This window comes from Macrotis lagotis, chromosome X (assembly GCF_037893015.1).
Source record: "Macrotis lagotis isolate mMagLag1 chromosome X, bilby.v1.9.chrom.fasta, whole genome shotgun sequence".
Classification (NCBI taxonomy): Eukaryota; Metazoa; Chordata; class Mammalia; order Peramelemorphia; family Peramelidae; genus Macrotis; species Macrotis lagotis.
Genome location: NC_133666.1, coordinates 130031220 through 130050155, shown reverse-complemented (window position 1 = coordinate 130050155; position 18936 = coordinate 130031220). Strand labels below are relative to the sequence as shown.

The following is an 18936-nucleotide window of genomic DNA, read 5'->3' as shown; positions in this document are numbered from 1 at the left end:
TTTAATTATATTTTTATTTTATATTATATTTTTATATTTTAAATGAACAAAAATTCATTTCTCCAATCCCACCATTAAAAGGAGAAAAAGAAATCCTTTTAACAAAGTGACCATGTTTCAATCTATACTCTGAGTCAATATTCTTTCAATTAAGAAGTTGACAATGTTTCATTTTAGGTCTACTAAATTAAGATTTTTTATTGTGTTCATCTGAGCTCTTAAGTCTTTCAAAATTGCTTGTCTTCATGATATTGTCTTATATAAAATGCTCTCTGAGTTTCACTAACTTCATTGTGTTATCAGTTCATACAAGTCTTCTCATATATCTCTGCAATAACCTACTTTCTTATTTAGAAAAAAAAACAGTAAGATTCTGTCAGATTCTCATATCACAGTTTGTTCATCCATCCCCTCAATTGGTGGACATCTGTTAATTTCTAGTTCTTTTCAACCATAAGAAAAAAAGCTGCTGTTACAAATATTTGTGTGCATATAGGTCTCTTTTCTTCATTCTTTGATCTCTTTCAGTTACATAAATACTAATGGTATTGCTGGGTAGACCCTTCACAATATAGTATCTGGTTATAGTTTCAAAATAACTTCCAGAATTTCTAGAAAAATTCACAATTCTACCAATAGTTCATTAACTTGTCTGTTTTCCTCTAATCCTTCCAACACTTGTCACTTTCATTTTTAGCAAAGATTGCTTTTGACCCAGAATTCTTTCTTTGAACATTGTCTATTCATGTCCTTTGATGACTGATCATTTGGGAAGTGTTTCTTATTCTTATAAATTTGAATCCCCTACTTAATAATTTTGGAAATAAAACTCTGATAAAAACTTGTTCTAAAAATCTTTTCCCAGATATATATTATATTCTAAGTATAATAATATTGGCTTTGTGCAAAATCTCTTTAATTTTATGTAAGCAAAATTTCTAATTTATCTTCTGTAATCTCTCATTTTTATCCATCAGCAATTTGCAAAGAAGTTTCACCTCTACTCCTAACTTTGACATGTAATTGGTGCTCATTTCTCACTTATAAAAAATTATATTAGATTAAATTAGATCCAAGAGTGAACTAAGAGGTACAATGTCCACATTTTGAATATGAGAAATCTGAGAATTAAAAAGTAACTAAAAATCTGGTTTGTGGTAGAATCCTGTTATAAATCTTAGTACGTGATTTAGAGTCCTTAGATTATAGGATATGGCCCAAAGGCACTCCTTGATCATTATCAGATCCATGCTGCTCTCATATGATCCCCTGACTATTTTTGCCCAATACCCAATGTTGTAATTTATGCTTCTTTGTCATATCTTTTTTGGATAGGTATCTATGATCCTGAATATCCTTCTTTCTTATCATAAAAATAATAACCACAATTGATTGAAAGAATAAAACATGCATTTAGCACACAAAATATAAGACTTGAGGGAGACATAATAGAAGTCTTCAAAACTTTGAGAATTCAAAAATGTCAAAATATATTAGACATTTTAATAAAGAATAAGTCATGTTTGCTTGACCCCAAAGACAGAATTATAAGCAAAGGTTATAAGTGAAAGGGACACGAATTTCAGGTTAAGTTAAGAAAAAAAAATCATCCTATAACACTTAGAGCAGAAGATGAACTGGCATAGGGTAGAGAGAAGTGATAATAGGTAGCAAATTTCTGCATTGCTTCAGAAATATGTTTTGAGTAGAAATTAGGTAAGGAAGTTGAGGGATAATGTAGATGTCAGTGATGAACTGGAGGCATTTGGCTAGATGACTAAGGTTCATCCTGATGTTTAGATTGTATAACTTTGTATAAATTACTTAGCCAGTATCTGATTTCTTTAGGATCCTGGTAGGTCACTACATGAACTAAGTTGCCAATTTAAGTTGGCAATGAGTAATTTATTGAACCTCCTTAGGATATTCCACAATTTCTTTAACATATATACCATACAGTAACAACAATTTTGGTTTAAGAACAACTTTGAATGAATATGTTACTTTGACTATTATAAATACCCCAATTAATTATCAAGGACATGAGAAAAATGGCATTATCTGCCTCTGGCGAAAGAACTGACAAATAGAAGTATGAAGAGAAAGTTTAATATATATATATATATATATATATATATATATATATATATACATATATATATATTTGTATATGTGTGTCTGTGTATTTGTGTTTAAACATAGTCATCTCTAGACTGGAGGGAAGAGATAAAAGGAAAAAACTGCATGATAACCTTATTAAATTCTTCAAAAGTATAGTAAGATGTACATAATAAATTGCCAGCTTCATGTATAATTATCTTTTTTAAATTATACTATGTTGTGAAAATGCTTATTTTATTCAATAAATTAAAAATATAATACATTTCTAAAAGGTATATATACTATAATTTTTAGAACCAGTGGAGAACTCGGAAATCTTCTAGTTCAAATCTTTTATTTTACAAATGAAAAAACAAGGATTCAAAGCTGACATAGTATGAAAATTAGGACCAGTCCCCAAATCTCCTGACTAATCCAAATGAATCAATCTGCAATGTTGGAATGATAGTCACCACTAATTGTTTAATATCAACTTGGAAGAAGACTTTTAGTGGAAGGCCCCAGAGATCTGTTTTTGGTTCTGTGCTGTCAACCATTTTTATTAGGGACTTGAATAATGCCATTGATGGCATATTTAACAAATTTATAGTAGAAGCAAAACTAAGAGGGATATAGCTAACACATTGAAGGAAAAAGTCAGGATTTAAAAAAAATCATTACAGAATGAATGTGATAGAATTTATTTGAGATAAATATAAAGTTAGGCACTTGCAGTAAAAAAATTCACTTTCACAATTAATAAGATAGGGGAGGTATGATCAGATAATGACTTGGAAAGAGTTGGGGAGCTGAATGAACTGTAAGTTCAAGATGAGACTGCAATGTGATATGACTACCATGAAAGCTAATGCATTCTTAGGACACATTAAAAAAGGTATTGTGCACAGGAATAAGGAAATGACAGATGCTCTGTATTCTTTCCTGATTATATCTCATATAGAATATTATATTTATTTGGGCACTGCATCTTAAGATAGAGTTTGATAAACTGGAAATTATTCAGAGAAGAACCATGAAGAATCTCATGTTCATTCTAATAGATGATTCATGAAGAAACTGAATTTCTTTTGTATCTATCTTTTTTAAAAAAATTCTACTCTGCTATATAAATGCTTGTGTCATTACATAAATTAAAAAAATAAAGTGAAGAAAATCAGATATTCTTAAGGAATTTTGCCCTAAGCTTTGGTGGCATGTCACTAAATCTATTTCATTAAAAGTAAAATTAATGAATCAGGAATAAAAGAAATTGGGGATATTTAGTTTGGAGAAATTAAAACAATGTGTTGGGGGGTGTAATAATGAGAGCTTTACATATTTGACTAGCTAACTGGACCCAAAGGACAAGACTAGAACAAATAAGTGGAAGTTGGAAAGACCTAGTCCAAAGTGAAATGGACTGAATAAGGAGATGTTGTGATAGTGAATATTTTTGTCTGGATCAGATGACTTCTGAAGTCCCTTCCAACAGGCTAAATATTATATTAATCTCTCTCTCTCTCTCTCTCTCTCTCTCTCTCTCTCTCTCTCTCTCTCTCTCTCTCCCCCTCTCCCCTTTTTGAAAAAGGAACTTCTAGACAAGAAAACTGTCCCACCAATGCAAATTGGTTCTTTCTTTACAAATTATAGTCAGTTTCCAAGCACACTGTGATGTCATGTGATTGTTTTCCTTCATAATCAAAGAAGATCATGACATCAAGTGAATGATGATGTGATATGAACATTATGTTGATTAAAATGAGGGGAATGTTGTACAAAGACATCCCTTTCACTGCTTCTTCCAGAACTGACTATAATCATTGGCCTGCTAGTATTGGAAACAGGACTACCGGTGATGATGTGGATACTTTGGGAGACCTTGGTAATTTAGATATGGTCCCTTCCATGTAATTAAGGCACAAGGTTATTGGAGGATTGTTGGGCAGAACAACAATTGATATTTTTGTTGAAAATTTTTCAATATGCTGATAAAGCTAATTTTCTCAATGAGACTTGCCTAGAGTTACACATAGCATTAGAGAGAGTACTTAAGGTTACATCTTCCTGACTTTGAAGTTACCTTTCATTCTAATCTACTCCATCTCTAGGTTCTGGGAGTACCATTTATTTTGGGGGGGCATGGGTTGTGACTTACCCAATGTCACACAACTAGTACATTCTAATATTTGGAGTCTGGATTTGGACACAGTTCCTCCTGACTCCAGAGCCGATGCTCTTTCTACTATGCTACCCAACTGTCATGGGAGTACAAATTTAAGAGATTAGGGGCAGCAAGCTAGGTGGCACAGTAGATAAAGCCATAACCTAGAGTCAGGAGGACATGAATGTTAATCTGACCTCAGATAATTACTAGTTGTGTGACATCACTTAATCTTAATTGCTCCAAAATAAATAAATAGATACATAAAGTGAGATAGTTCTTGGTTTCAAGGAGGCTTTACTCCAACACATTTAGAGAGATTTTGGTATAAAAGTGACATCCAAGTCCTTATCTCCATTCAATAGTCTTGATTTCTAGGGTTAAGAAGGAACTCAGGGGCAGCTAGGTGGCATAGTGGATAAAGCACCGGCCTTGGAGTCAGGAGTACCTGGGTTCAAATATGGTCTCAGACACTTAATAATTACCTAGCTGTGTGGCCTTGGGCATGCCACTTAACCCCGTTTGCCTTGCAAAAACCAAAAAAAAAAAGGAACTCATTCAGTTCAACTTAAATTAAATTTGCTGAACACTGCAAGGTGATACACCCAGGTATGTGCTAATAAACATTTTAAAGTTGAGTAGCCAAAAAATGTACCCAAGATAACATGTTTATGTTCAATGTGCATTCTTATCATTTTCTCACATATAGACCAGAGGCAGGAAACAACCCACTCATGGACTATAAATCTGGCACTGCCAAGGCAACTGCAGGCAAGACTTGATATTCTAGGAAAATTATTTGGGGGGGGTAAATTGAATGATCAAATACAGCAAGTGAATGATATTATAAATATCTAGATAATCAATAAAATAGTAAAACAAGTAAATGTTGACACTGAAAGTCTAGCAATCACATTACCTAACCAGTACGAACTGGTTCCACTCATCACTAAATATTACTAAAAGAACTACATTTTTTTTACCCTAAAAAGCCTCATTTTAAGGAATGTCTTTAGGTTCTTTCCCATCTAGGTTCAATTACCTCTTTTGTTATAGGTCACTTTTAAACAACAAAGAATCAAATGATTTCTCAATGAATTTTATATAGAGGCCTAGAATGGAATATGAAGCTCTGATTCTAGTGCACGGATATTAATTTTGAGGAATGTGTGTTTTAAGCAAAGAGGAAACTAGCTATTTAAGTAATCTTTTATTTTTTTGGGGTTTTTTTTTTTGGTAAGGCAAACGGGGTTAAGTGGCTTGCCCAAGGCCACACAGCTAGGTAATTATTAAGTGTCTGAGACCAGATTTGAAACCAGGTACTCCTGACTCCAAGGACGGTGCTTTATCCACTATGCCACCTAGCTGCCCTTAAGTGATCTTTTATTTATGAAAAGGAAATCCTAAGGAGGGAAAAAATATAGAATACTAAAAAAATTAGACCACGTTCTGTTCATTTTTATATGAGAAAAATGAAGTTCAGAGAGATTAATTGAATTACCCAAGATCAAACAGAAATTTAGAGGTAGAGTTTTAAAGAGACCTTCGATCCCTTATTCCCTTACGGAGGATTCTTACTACTATTACACTCTATAGAGCTTCAGTTATCAACAGGGTAATGATCTCCTCTTATTCCCCCTTTGCAATTCCCTGACATCTGGCCATTTCGATAAGCAGCACCAGTGTCTTACAGACTCAGCTGAACATCTGGCAATAGGTAGAACACTGCATGAACTGAGACTATCTGTGCCCACTTCAATCATGCCCACATAGAAGAAGCCAAGATAAATCTGACTAAACAGACAGCTCATCGAAGCATCAGAAAAGAGCCATTTGGGATATTAGAGATTAGTCCAGATGCCACTTGAAAAGCAGTTTAAGTAATGTAAGCAGTCACTTGTATAGCAGGTAAAACTCACCTCTTTGCTTTGTGGGCAGCCAGAGCCTGACTTCTGGAACTAGAATCCACATGGCCCTGTTTGGTGGGACAAATGTTTTTGCCTTTACCAGATCCACTCTTTTACCTAGGTATGAATAATAACTGCTTTTATCCCTCTATATTTCTAACCCATTTAGGATAATTTAAATTAATCTGTATGTAATCTGTATGATCTGTATGTACTTGGCAAAAAATTTAGAAGATGCAGCAGTACCATAAAGGAAATATTCTTCTCTACTCAATAAAATATTCAGGAGCATCCTTTAGGGAGGTTTTGACACAGGGCACATTTTCTCTTCCTCTCTTACACTTGTGTGGCTGGAAAATTCAGAAAATAGAAATAACACCATTCAGAGTTTCCATAATGAGCTTTTCACATGTCTTTTCCAGTTCCCTAAGATGTCAGTGACCTTATCACAAGCCATGTTCCCTCCACAGGAGCTTTACTCCAGGTGAGTTTCCCCTCCAATTCTCCCTCTTGATTCAGGTTTTAAAAAAAACTTACTAATTATAGTTCTGTTCCTATTATTTAGAGGTCTATATTGAAAGGAACTATGGGTAAAGTAATTAGTTATCAAATAGCCCAAAGAAGTAATGATTGATTCATTTAGATGCCCCTATTATAAGTAAAATAGTTTTAGGTAATTTTTAATTTGCTAGAAAAAGTGGGACATTCATTCACACTGATAACCCATACTTCAATGTACATTTACATAGGACTTTTCTCATTAATGGTGATTAAATACTCAATGTTCTACCCATTTTTGTGAGAGCATGGGGAAGCTTTGAAACAGAAAACTTGGAGTTGTAGACATTGTGTTCTAAAGGGAAAGACTGCATGTACACTTTGGGAAGAATTCAAATGAAGAAGAGTCAGCATCTTGATTTTGGCCCTATACCCAGTTTAAAACACTAGAAATTTATAATCTTTCTCTTAATGGGAAATCTCATTTGCTTTGTGCACTTCTTGGTATATATTCTCATCTCATTTCCATTTGCCATTGGCTTGGAAAAGTGGATATTTTGCATATATATATATATATATATATATATATATATATATATATATATATGGATATATATATGTGTGTATGCATATTCCATATTGAACTGGTATTTAGTATTATAACTCTGGGAACTCCTTCCTCATTAAGGTATAGTGACGAGGAACTAGCTTGATCCTAAAAATATTTCCCCTGAACTAAAAAATATTTAGGGGTAGAGATAGATATAATTCTAACCCTGCATCCCCTCTGTCTGAAAAGAGAATGTCTAGCCTCTGACCCAGTTTCTTTCCTACCTCTCCTTATGCTATGAGTCAAAATCTCCATGGGAGAAGCATGAAAGAGATGCAGGAGATATCTGTTCTTGCCTCCCTGTTGACCACATCTAGAAAAATTCATGTGAACACAGAACACACAAATCCTATATGCATTATAAAACCCCCAAATTACACATAAGGAATTTGGTATAGAGATCATAAACTAGTCACACCTGCTGCTGAAATCTGATATTTAAATCCAGTCCTATTTACCCTCCTCCTTTTGAAGAAAAATGCCTGGGTATTTAAATATCCCAATTCATGAAAGTTGTAAAAGATGTCTGTCTAGGCATAGGAGAAATTCAACAATCTTTGATGAGGTATGAATCAAGGAAGGAATAACAAAAGAGAGAAAGCACCAAAAATTGAAATATCTTCCAGACTTATCAAAATATTTCTAATATTATCTTGCCCAATCTACCATGAATTTAGTTATCTTGGTTAATTAGTTGGTTTGGGTGTTGTCCCTTCTTCTTGAAAAGGACCAAAATGACATCACTATGTTAGAATTAAAGTAAAATATGTCCAGCTGTGGCTGATCAGACCAATGTGAGCATGGATGATTATCACAGATAAGGCACAAATAGTCCATTTAAGAATTTGCAATGCATCTCATTCAACTGAGATGAATGTATAACATGGAACCACTGTAAAGACTAACAGAATGCCTTCTGTGAGGGTGGGGGGAGGGAAGCAAGAATGGGAGAAAAATTGTAAAACTCAAAATAAATATAATCTTCCTTAAAAAAGTATTTGCAATGAAGATGTCTAAATTGGGACAACTAACCATTTTTTTTTGAAATATTACAATTTTGCTTGACTCATAGAGCACAGAACCTTTGATATGGGCACACCGGGCTAGGTGGTCCTTTGATAGCATCTCTTGGGTCACAAAATTGATTCCAAAATACTTCAGGGAACTCTGGAGAGTATCCTTGTCTCAGTTCTTCTGGCCACCAGGTATGCATGTTCTTTGTATGTGTTCTTTATAAAATAGACTTTTAGGAAAATGTATTTTCTGCTTTTAAACAACATAGTCAGCACATCAAAGTCACATAGAGTTGACTGCTTGAGAAAGGACTTTAGTTTCTGATACTTTACCTTTCTAGGTGATCTTCAGAACCTTCTTAAGACAGTTCAAATAGAAGCAATTCTGTTTCCAAACATGGCACTGGTAGGCTATCTAGATTTCACAATAATGAGGACAACATAACAGATCTGTAGACCTTCAGTTCAGTAAGCAATCTAATACCTGCAATTTGAAAATTAAACCAGGGAGAGTGGAAAAAAAGACTATAGAACAATATCCATTATGAATAAAAATTATAGTGTGTTTATTTCTTTCCATATAACAATATTTTTTTCTAATCACATGTAAAGATCATTTTAAGAAATAGTTTTTATACGATCTCAAATTCCAAATTTTTCTCCCACCATCTTCTCTTAATTCCCCCTCCCTAAGGTAGCAAATAATCTGATATAGGTTTATATATATATATATATATATATATGTATATATATATATATATATATATATACATATATACATATATATGTATGTACAGTCATGTTAAACATTTCTACATTAGCCATGATATGAAAGAAGAATCAGAAAAAAAGGGAAAAAAACCACAAAAAGAAAGAAGTGAAAATAATATGCTTTGATCTGCATTCAGACATCATAGTTCTTTCTCTGGATATGAATTATATTTTCTATCATAAGTCTTTTGGAATTCTCTTAAATCATTGTATTTCTGAAAACTAAATCTATCATAGTTGAACATTGTGTAATGTTGCTGTTATTTATATACAATATTCTCTTGATTCTGCACACTTCATTCAGCATCAGAGCATGTAAGTCATTCTAGGTTTTTCTATAATCCACCAGCCATGATTTCTTATAAAACAATAGTACTCCATTACATTCATATGCCACAATGTGTTTATCCATTCCCAAATGATGGACATTCTTTCAATTTCCAAATCTTTGCCACTACAAAAAGAGCTGCTATAAATATTTTAGTATATATTAGTTCCTTAGCAAAGAAACAACAGCAACACAACATAAAGATTATACATTATGATCAGTTTGAATTTGTACCCATTCTGCATGGTTGGTTCAAAATTAAGAAAATTACATACATAATGACTATATTACTAAGAAAAATACATTATTATGTCAATTGCTTTGGAGGGGGCAAGGTAATGGGGTTAAGTGACTTGCCCAAGGTCATACATCTAGGCAATTATTAAGTGCCTGAGTTCAGATATGAACTCAAGTCCTCCTGACTCCAGGGCTGGTACTCTATCCATATCATTTGCTTTTAATAAAATGTGACATTCTTTTCTGTTAACAACAACAAACACTAGAAAACACATGAATGAAATGGCATTTCCTTAATATGATAAATAGTATCTGTCTAAAACCAAGTGCTAGTACTATGTCCTATCTGATATGATGGAGATGATGTGATACGGTGAAGGAAATGGTACCCTACTCCAGTATCTCTGTCAAGAAAACCCTAGGAGGTTCCAAAGAGTGAGATAGGATTGAAAAAGAACTGAACGACAACAAACACAGTTGTTACCATGATATTTCCAATCATGAAAATTTGAATTCCTTGAGAACTTTGTATATCTAGCTTCCTTTGTATCCCCAGAACTTAGCACAGTTATTTCAAATGAAATTTCTCTTTTAATTTCCTCTTAATGAGTTTAATTGGTAATATGCAGAAAAGGGATACTTTATAAATCTATTTTATATCCTGCATCTTAGCTGGTTATTTATTTTTTTTATTTGACTTTCTAGGATTCCCTAATCATATCATCTGCAAAAGAGATAATTTTATTTCTCCTTTGCCAGTATTGAAGCACAAAATTTCTTTTTTTTTACTCTACTGTTAAAGCCACTAACTATTAAATAATAGTGGTGCCAAAAATATTTTCACATCATCTCCATCATATCAGATAGGACATAGTACTAGCACTTGGTTTTAGGCAAAGTGGAAGGTTTTAGGGGAAAGTTCAGTTTTGAATACCATATTTCCCCATATATAAGACACATCTTAATTTGGGGGCCTGAAATTTGAAAAAAAAATATTGCAAAAAGTTATTGAACTCAAGTTTTATTCACCAAGCAATTCAAGGACCTTCTGCTCATGGATTTCAGGCATCTTTTGGGCAAGTCTGCTGGGTGTACACATGCTCAGTCCATTCTATTTCATGAACCTGAAGCACCAATTGTGTCCTCCTTTGAAATCAGTCACTTCTTTTTCATCAGCAGTTCTTGCCTCCTGTTGAACCATCTTTATGGACACAGGAATTCCAATGGCCCTTAGTTCTTCAGTCCATCTCTTCAATTCCCCCTCTACATCAGGCCATTTTGCTGACTTGCCACTCATGGCCTTCTTCTTCTGGGGCATTTTCAGTAGGGTTTCTTCTTTCTATAGCCAGTCTCAGATTGTTATCTCAGTTGGGGGAGGACCAAACTGACATTCAGCAGCATAATTTCCATTCACTTTTGCAAACTGGATCACTTTTAACTTGAATCAGCCTAGTATGAAAATCTTTTCTGAGTGATTTCTGGACAGGACATGGCAAAATGTCACGTAATATACCAGTAACAAATGGAAAACAATGAGTGCAAAGAAAACAAGCACCAAGAAGTGGGAAATGCATGCTAAAAAAATCTACAACCACTATATGACACTCCCTCTTTTTAGACCCCAAATATTTTGTTCAAGATTGTGTCTTATACATGGGAAAATACATAAGACTCATGTGAAGTTTAAAAGTCTCTGCCAACTCAAAATGAAGAGAGAGGAGAGGATTAGACATTTAGATCTGAGTTTCATCTGCATAAAGATAATTACTAAAATGATTGAAGATGATGAGATCACCAAATGAAATAGTATAGAGGATGAAAAGAAGAGGACCCAGGACAAAGCCTTAAGTAATCCGCCATGCTTAGCAGGCATAACCTAGATGAAAACCTAACAAAAGGGACAGAATGAAGAATTATATATGTAGTGGCAGAACCAAGAGAAAGTAAAGTCATGGAAAATTAGATAGAAGAGAATATCAAAGAGAAGAGAGTGATTAGAGAGGTCAAGAGTTTTGGCAATTAAGAAATTATTAGTAACTTTGGACATAACAGCTGGAATCTAGACTGCAAAAATGTTAAGAGGAAAGTGAAAGAAAATGTAATGGGGGCAGCTATCATAAATGACCTTCTCAAGTTGTTTAAAAATCAATGATAGAAAACATATAACAAGAGTTATTGAAGTTGGAATAGTCAATCAAGGGTTTGCTCAGAATATGAGAGGCATGCATATTTGTACAAAAGAGAGAAGCATCCAATAGAGAGGAAGTGTTTGAAGATTAGTTCAATAGTTGGAATGACAGTGAGGGGCAGTCTACTGACAAAATAGGATGGAATGGGTTCTCTTGTGCATTATTGCTTTGGCAAGATCAAAGTCTACCTCTAATAAACTGTGAAGATTGAGATGGTGGTGGATGCTTCTGGGTGCTGACATGAAGAGGAGGGAAGAAGCAGGAATTCTGACAATTGTTTCATTTTTTTGAGTGAAATATGAGTGAAAGTTCTCAGCAGATAGGGTAAGTAGAGGGATTTTGTAGGAAGGTTTGAAAAAAGATGAAAAATTTTGTAAAAGCTGCTATGATGAGAGGGATGGTATAAATTCTTTGAGGGTAAGAATGGTTTCATTTTTGTCTTTGTTCCTTGGGACAATGTTTCCAATGTTTCTTTATTACTTTGTTATTGACAGTATAGTAGTGGACACTTGAAAAATGCTTACTGATTGAGTGATTGATATTGGTGACTCAGTATCTTCTCATTCCCTCCAGAAAAACTGCCTAGAACTTAAAGTCTGAAAAAAAACCTAAGGAAATGAGCTGACATATTGATACATTAAGGAATTCTGATCTCTTATTTAATCTTTATCATATATATATGTGTGTGTATATATATATATATATATATATATATATATATATATATATATATATATACAAGCATAAGAAGGAAGTTGAGAGTGCCAGTCACAAATCCCATAATATCCATTGCCTTTTATTCTTCTAATGGACTTGTTATCTTAAATAGCACTCATTTATCCCCAGCTACATGTTCCCATTGGTCAGCAAATTTTCATGTGCCATTATTCCCTAGGATTCTATTCTCTCTTCTCCTCCATGATAGAAATATCCAGAGCAAGAGGACTTTGTTTAATTCTCTAATTTGTCAATTCCTGATTTTATCATTCCCTTTTAATATTACTCAAATCATAAAATCCAAATAATCTTACTAAAACTTCTCCTTAGCATCTAAAAAGGCTGACCAGAATTATAAATACATTATTGATGCTAGGGAAAGATGAAGAGAATTATGAATGTAGATATTGGGTGAAAATGTAAATTGACTACCCCCTACTCTTGAGATGTAAATTGACTACCATTGATCCATTGTTTAATGTAAAATTTGTATGCTGATCTCCTTAGGCTTCACCTTCTATCTAACTGCAGATCCAGTAAAGGGAAAAGAGTTCACCTTTTGCCCTTGGGAGGAGAGGCAAGACATAAAAACCTGGGTTGGATTCCATTGGGACAGCAGTCTTCTCTGCTTCTCTGCTGCTTGGCTGTTTCTCTCTCTCTCTCTCTCTCTCTCTCTCTCTCTCTCTCTCTCTCTCTCTCTCTCTCTCTCTCTCCTTCCCTCCCTCTTTCTCTATAGTATCCCTTCCTATGTGTTGTAACTTCTTTTAATATTTTTTTTTGTTTTATTTCCACCCATGCTTTCCAGAGTCTGAATAATGGTTCCGCATAGGCAGAATCGAACTCAAGTAGCCAGCAGCTACATTATATTAGCTATCAGTCCTTTTATGATATTCCATTTCAGATAAAACTTCAGCAAAAAGATTGCAGTAGAAATTATTTTAATAATTTTCCAATGCAGGTGCAGACTCCAGTATCATGAGGTGACCTGCAGTGGTGACAACCTTCTGGAGCTGCACTGGGTAGGCTTCCTGTTCACTTCCCTTTTTTTTTTTTTAGGTTTTTGCAACGTAAATGGGGTTAAGTGGCTTGCCCAAGGCCACACAGCTAGGTAATTTTTAAGTGTCTGAGACTGGATTTGAACCCAAGTACTCCTGACTCCAAGGCCAGTGCTTTATCCACTATGCCACCTAGCCGCCTCCTTCACTTCCCTTCTTGTTGAAGCCTACTCCTCTTCCCTCACCCTGTCCCTGGGGAAGCAAACCAATGAATGAGCTTGGACCAGGCTCTGCTACCCTTTAGCTCGTCCCCAGGTGGCTGGACTCTGTGGCTTCCAAAGCCCCACCCTCCACCCTCAGGCCCTCTCATTTGACCTATTGTTCTTCCCACTCAAAATCATTCCCTTCTAAAGCATGCATGTCTTTAAGTTATTGAGGAAGGGGTAGGGGCCATGATCTTGAAGAAACAGTTTGTCTCCAGTTTTTGGAACCAAAAAAAAGTGGCTGTGACTTTTAACAGTGCTGTTGGTAGTGGTGAAGAAGGAAAAAGGTAAAGACAGGAAAAGGAAAGAAAAACAACAATAAGAGCAAGTAAAAGACAAACAAAAAATGCCAACTGGTAAAATTCTGTGGGTAGCCCTAAAGATGAAAGTGGACAAATTGTTCCTTTGCTAGTTGCAGCTCAAGAATAGTTTGAAAACAATCAAGAATACTGAGAGGATAGAAATTGGTAGTGGAGATTTTGGGGAGATTGAACCTTTCTTTAACACTAAAAATAGCTAATTCCAAGTAAAACATTAGATAATCTGATGGCTCCCTTTCTGACACCTTCTAATCCTTCTTATGCTTTCAATGCATTGCACCTGAGTACTTCAACTAGTTCTAGAAGTGGGTGACATATTTGAGAGACTCATAGATCTAAAGGGACAAGTATAGAGAAAAAAGGAAGATCTAGGGGTGGCTGGGTGACACAGTGTGTAGAGCACTGGCCCTGGAGTCAGAAGTATCTGAGTTCAAATCCGACCTCAGATCCTTAATAATTACCTAACTGTGTGGACTTGGGCAAGCCACTTAACCCCATTGCCTTGCAAAAAAAATTGTTGAAAAAAAAAAAGGAAGATCTACTATCAGCGTTGGGTCATTTCAACATTTCATTTTCCTAGAATATGTCCAAAGGAAAGTTGAATGGAGATGCTGCAATAACCAAGATGAAACAGACTTTTTCCTTCACTTTCCATATGAGAGAGAAATTTTAGAAGAAAAAGGTAAAGTTGCAAAGGACTGTGGATGTCCATTCTACTAGAAAATCATGGTGTTGAGAAAGAGTAAAGTGGATATGCCTCCGTTTATGAGTTTATTGTAAGGTGGGGGAAAATCCTTCAGAATTTCCATGATGGTGCTCCAAAATCCATTCATTTTTTAAATGAATCCTGGATGCAACTCTTTGGTGCTGAAGTCTTCTTGCCATTTTATCAAGATGTAGAGAACCACATGTACTGGTTTATCATTTTTAAAGGAAGCATCTGAATTTCATTCTTGGGATATTACCATGGTTATACAATGAATACTTTAATACAGCAAATAGGTACTGATCTGGGAGAATCACTTGTACTGAAACAAGAAAAAGTACATTATTTTGTTTTTGTTTTTGTTTTGTTTTGCAGAATGCTGCACTGCTATAAAAGGAAGTTGATGTTAACCAGTTGACAGAGTACTTCTCTCATGAATATTTTTTTGTTATTTATTTTAAATTCTAGGAAATAGAGCCTGACTGTGATTTCTTTATTGATCCAAAGGACTTAGTTAAACATAATGACCAGACTATATCCTATAGGATGATCAAGAAAATATTGTCAGGAGGTGTAATAAGAGATCAAAAATAAAGAAAAATGAAGAAATAAGCATTCTGACTTTATCTGTTTTTTTTAAATATCTGAAGAAAACAAAATCTCCAACCAATATCAAATAGTGGTTCTGCTTTACAGATCTTCATGCTATGAGTATTTCTATGAGAATAATGCCAAAAACCAGATAATGTGACTATTGAGCCTCCATTTGAAGATTATCTTTGTCAGATGTTAGATCTTGTGAAACTACAATGTTAAGGAAAAATGTAAGGATTTACATTTAAAGACATGTAAAATACCAGTTTTTATATGTTTTTTCAACATTTAGAAATATTCTGACCATTGACAGGAAGAGCAGAAGAGCAGATTTCTGAAATTAGGGATGCTGAAAATGAAGACTAAGACCCTCTGCTTGGGAAAAATATGCTGTTGAAAGTATGGTACTAGTTGCTGGTGACCAAGGGACTGATGGTTATGAAGCAGATATGAGTTTTATCAGAAGGCCAATGCATTAAAATTTCAGTTGGATCAAAGAACTTTCTTTGAAATGCCTTCGCCTCTGAATGATGCAGATTTGGATATTTCTGAAGATGATGTGGAGATATTACAATTTTGACCCAACATAAAAAGATTGTAGCAGGTCTGCTGCAACAGAAATGATCTATGTCTTTGTATGCAGACAGCAGTAATCTTTTGTGGTACAAAATATTATTTAGATACCTTTTAAAGAAACTGAAGTACATTTTTATGGAATGATAATTTTATATATATCCAATATTTAAGCTTGTAAAATATTTATAGATGGTATATATTTCCTTAATTAGAATAATTTTGGTTTGCTAAAGTCTTTGCTTTCTTGCAAGATGAATATGTGTCAGTTTTTAAATTTATAGTACACTGACTCACTGGAGCTCTAAAGCTGAGGAAACCTGCCCATGACCCAGGAGTAAGAGGCTCTTTGTTCAGGCTCTCTAGTGCTTTTTCTCCTAAAGGAGGGGAAAATAAACAATGTCTTAGAAGTAACCTTATTTACCTGGCAAAAAGAAAAAAATATGGCTGGAGTTTTATTTTTAAAAACTGTCATTGACATACTTCAATTTTAAAACTAAGCATCCTAGCACACACAGGAAAAATTTACATTTTAAAAAATTGATTTTCCCCTCCTATTCATGTGGTTCCATAAATTGGATTTATCTTATTGATGTATATCATAAAAATATTCAAAATTTGAAGCTTTGATATTCTAGCAGCATATTTTCTCCCTAAGAAGGTATTATTTCCTTGACTTTTAAAAAATATATTAGTATTATTTAATCTGTGATATGAACTAATATGTAGTAGACATTTAAGACTTCTTTTTCTTACTCTTTGAAAGGTAAGTTGTTGACACATTCCATAAATATATAAACAAAAATGCCTCAGCAGCTAGAAATTCTGTCACCTACCCTGCCTATCTCTATGGCAAAAGTGTATGTAATGGATGAGAAATTTTTGTTTGAATTTCATAAATCATAAGATCTTGAAATGTGCATAACAGTTAACAGATAATGATGGTATAGAACATCTTTAGCAAGTTTATTCATACATTTTCATATAAAATGTACAAAAAGTTGTAAAGTTTAGAAATGGGGGAATTAAGGCATTGGGAAAGTAGTACAAAAATGACAAAACCTTTGCCCTCAGGCAGGGGTTCTCAACCAGTTTTTGTGTGTCATGGAACCCTTCTGCTAAATCCTATGCCCCCCCCCTCACAGAATAATGTACTAAATAAAATAAAATAAGATTACAAAAATGAAACCCAGTTTATATTGAAATAGTTATATAAATTCATATATTTTTACAATACTTGTTTATAAACCAAGTCAAGAACTCCTACTTTAGAAAGTAATGACCTAAAATTAGGTGCCAGATGAGTGATCACACTGACACAGGGGCTAGGATGAGGGGAAGAAGGAGGACTTTAAGGAATATGCTTCCTTCAGTGTCAATGTCTTAAGGCAGAGTCCTATCCATATGCCTTTATTTATATCTCTAATGCCTACTACTGATATTTATTATCTTATTTGATCCTGACAACAACCATGAGAGATGGGTGTTATTATTATTATTCCCATTTTAAGGTTGGGAAAACTAAGGTATTTAAAGGTCACATAGCCCAAGGTCATGTAGCTAATATATCTCTGTGGGAAAATAAGTTTCTGACTAGTTCCAGTGCTCTATTTACTGTTCCGTCTAACTACTTCTAAAAGTAACATCAAGCTGATTCAACCTTTTGCTTACAGATCAGGTCTAATTCAATTGTAATACTATTACAAAAAGTTTAGTGAGTAGTCTGTGATTATTTGCTTTCACTAAGTATTGTATAATTGGAATCAACTCTAGATGCCATAATTCACCTTCTAAGACAGTTCTTTATTTTTCCTATATTTACACAGGCGAGAGTTCTGAAAGATTGTTTTAGCATATCCTAGTTTTATTTAAAAATATGGAATCTGGGGAGAAAAAAAATCTTAATTTCAATAAATGTTTATGATTTTGCTGAAACTATTCAATTATCTTAAAATTTTGGGTAACATGACACATAGTGTGCCTTAAGACTTCTAACAGTAAATTCAAATTGCAGATAGCTAGTCATCTTTGGAGTTCTTTTGTTTGGGCCTGGGGATTATAAAGAGAATTAGAGTAGAAATAGATTCCAAATAGAATTGGGAAAGACTTTAGGAGCCATCAAGTATGACTCCATTGTGATTTAAAACAAGCCACTTCGCTTTTCATTTTGTTTATCTGCAAAATAGGGAGCAGATCATGATCTCCAGAAACTCATCATTCTGCAAAATGAATTCATCACCATAACTCTTACCCTCCCCACCCTTAGCACCCAGGCACAGGACTTCATCATCTACAATCCCTCTCCACTTGCTCTTCAACTTGCTTTTATATATTATCTTCCCCATTAGATCAAAAAATCCTCTAGGGAAGGGACTGTCTTTTTTCTCTATATCCCCCCAGAATTTAGCCCAGTGACTGTCACATAGTAGGTGTTTAACAAATGTTTACTGACCTTTGATTCTGGAAAGAGAATGACTTTGGAGTCATGAAAATTTGGATTGAGATCCTGCCACTAAAATATACTGGTTATGGGCAAGTCACTAAACCTTTGAGTGCCCCAGGTCACTCTCTAAGATTACAGATTATTGACTTACATTCTGTGTCTGGAAGAGGACACAATCTTCCAGATGTAGTCTCACTACCTTCCCTATCCAGAATGGCATGATGACAAAATTGTTGAACTGGAATTACAGAAGAACTGGGTTTAAATGTTTAAATGCCATCTTAAACACTGGCTAGTTTTATGACCCTTGGCACTTTAGGATCACTTAACTTCCCTCTTTCTGAACTATGATCTTACTGAAACAATGTAAGATTATATTGGGGAAGTTAAGTAGCACAAGATAGAGTGCCAGACCGTGAGTCTAGTCTTCAGTTCAAATCCAGTTCAGACACTTTCTAACTGTGTAGCCCTGAACAAGTCACTTAACCCTCTTTACTTCAGTTTTCACATC

The 18936-nt window shown here is 34.4% G+C and overlaps 1 pseudogene; it reads left to right on the top strand.

The window, feature by feature from the left end:
- The first annotated feature begins 12112 nt into the window (after positions 1–12112).
- LOC141498836 (serine/threonine-protein phosphatase 2A regulatory subunit B'' subunit beta pseudogene) lies at positions 12113–15989 on the top strand (annotated as a pseudogene).
- Positions 15990–18936: the final 2947 nt, after the last annotated feature.